Here is a 1,991-nt window from a genome sequence, read left to right as displayed (position 1 = left end):
CTCTTAAAGAAGTAGCATGTTCCATGAGCTGAAGACCTTATGACCAAAAGGGATAGTTAATTGCTGAGGAAAGATGGCTGTCAGAGTGAGTTGTTTGGTGTCAGAGAAGACTTCTTCTAGACGTCAGAGTTTTGGAAAAGCACAGGAAAAGGACTCAGGATGGAAAACTGCCTGAATCTGGTACACCAAAAATGGCTAATTGGTTTCTTCACCTGAAGACTAACCTCAGTGTGAAGTAGTCATGGATAGCTGAAGATCATCATGGTGGTACAGCTGGGCAGATCCAAGACTAGATGAAGTAAACTCTATAGGACTCCCAAACATTTGACAACCATTTGGTTCTGGTCCATGACACCTGAAATCCATTGATGCAGACTGGAGGTGCCTCGGATAGATTAAATCTACCAGTTTGAAGTGTTTCACTGGCAGGTGAGATTATAGGCACCAACTAGTGGAGTCGGTGACCCATAGGGAAATTGCGGGCCTCTCCATGACGGGAGGTATACTGTCAAAGTGACCATTGGTCATAGAGAAGCCTGAAGTCTCGCAAACTAATAGGCAAGCTACCTATCCTAAAAGAATATTTGCCCCCAAGGCATGGATATTATTCCTGTCTAAATATATAGGTCCGTGAGCATGCCTATTTTACCATACCCCAATATTTAGGGCATCTAGGCTTGGAGATAGGTGAAACATTGTGAATTAAAGGTTTACACCAAAAGTATATATAACTATAAATGAAGTTAAATAAATTTATTTTCCATGTTTAAGGATGTGGTTATAGAGGACTTTGATCATTTCCCAAAACATTTCAGTAGGTCACTGCCAAGAATGGCTTGATTCAGAAACAGATGATACAACACTTGACCCTTAGTTTGTAATGCACAACTCTTTATTCAATCAAACTCTTGAGTGAGGGGCAACTCTAGGGCTATAAAACAGTTGAAGTCATGTTGTACCAGTGTATCAACCCTGTGGATAATTTGGTTATCCATAGGACCAAGTTCAAGTTCCAAAACAGCTGGCAAGGCGTGGCCAGTTAGTTAGGGCACTTGACTCGTAATCTGAGGGTTGCTGGTTTGAATCCCCAGTCCACCAGAAATGCTCACCCTTTCAGCTGTGGAGGTGTTATAATGTGATGGGCAATCCCACTATTCGTTGGTAAAAAAGTAGCCAAAGAGTTAGAGGTGGGTGGTGATGACTAGCTGCTTTCCTCTAGTCTTTCACTGCTAAATTATGGATGGCTAGTATAGATAGCTTTCGTATAGCTTTGCGCAAAATTCAAAACAAACGAACCAACCAAAAAAACTTGGCCACTTACTTGTATTATCTGCATAATTTGCAATGAAGGGTATATCCTGCAAAAGCTTTAACAGATCCCAAGTATTTCCTCAAAGACAAGTTCATCGAAAGGCTATCTGGTTGAGGAGATGAGGCATCACTTAGATGTGAAAGACATTCTCACCCTAATGAAGGCACTTTCTGACGAGACAAAGCTTAAAGCCATGAATTTTAATACTTTGCAAGAGCTGAAGAAGCCCACAGTAGAATTTATAATGGTTGTACCTCAGGCACACTTTCCTCCTCTAGTGACTGCTTCATACTAAACTCAAGCTCGCCAAAAATCATACCGGAAGCCAACACATCTCAGAACCGTGACACGACCACACTAGTTCCCTCTGAACTGACAGAGCATATCTTATCCACTCACCATGTTTGTGCCACAGCCAATATCAGTGGTGCCTCTGCCAATTTGTCACTTGCCAGGTCATGATCTCCTTTCGAAAAGATGTCTGCATAATTCGCCAAATGTTCCCTAGCCTGAAGAGCCTGTGATTGTGAAAAATGGGCTATGCTCTTCTTATAGATGTCAGTTAAATGTTCTGGGAGAGGATGTCTTTTCTTTATGGTTGTATTTCTTGCCTTAACATTGACTAGCTCTACATCCTGGCACACACCCAACAATGCCTCTTCCTTAAGTGTCTGCTCAC

This window comes from Limulus polyphemus, unplaced genomic scaffold (genome assembly GCF_000517525.1).
Source record: "Limulus polyphemus unplaced genomic scaffold, Limulus_polyphemus-2.1.2 Scaffold150, whole genome shotgun sequence".
NCBI classification, from domain to species: Eukaryota; Metazoa; Arthropoda; class Merostomata; order Xiphosura; family Limulidae; genus Limulus; species Limulus polyphemus.
Note: the sequence above shows the minus strand (reverse complement) of the source record.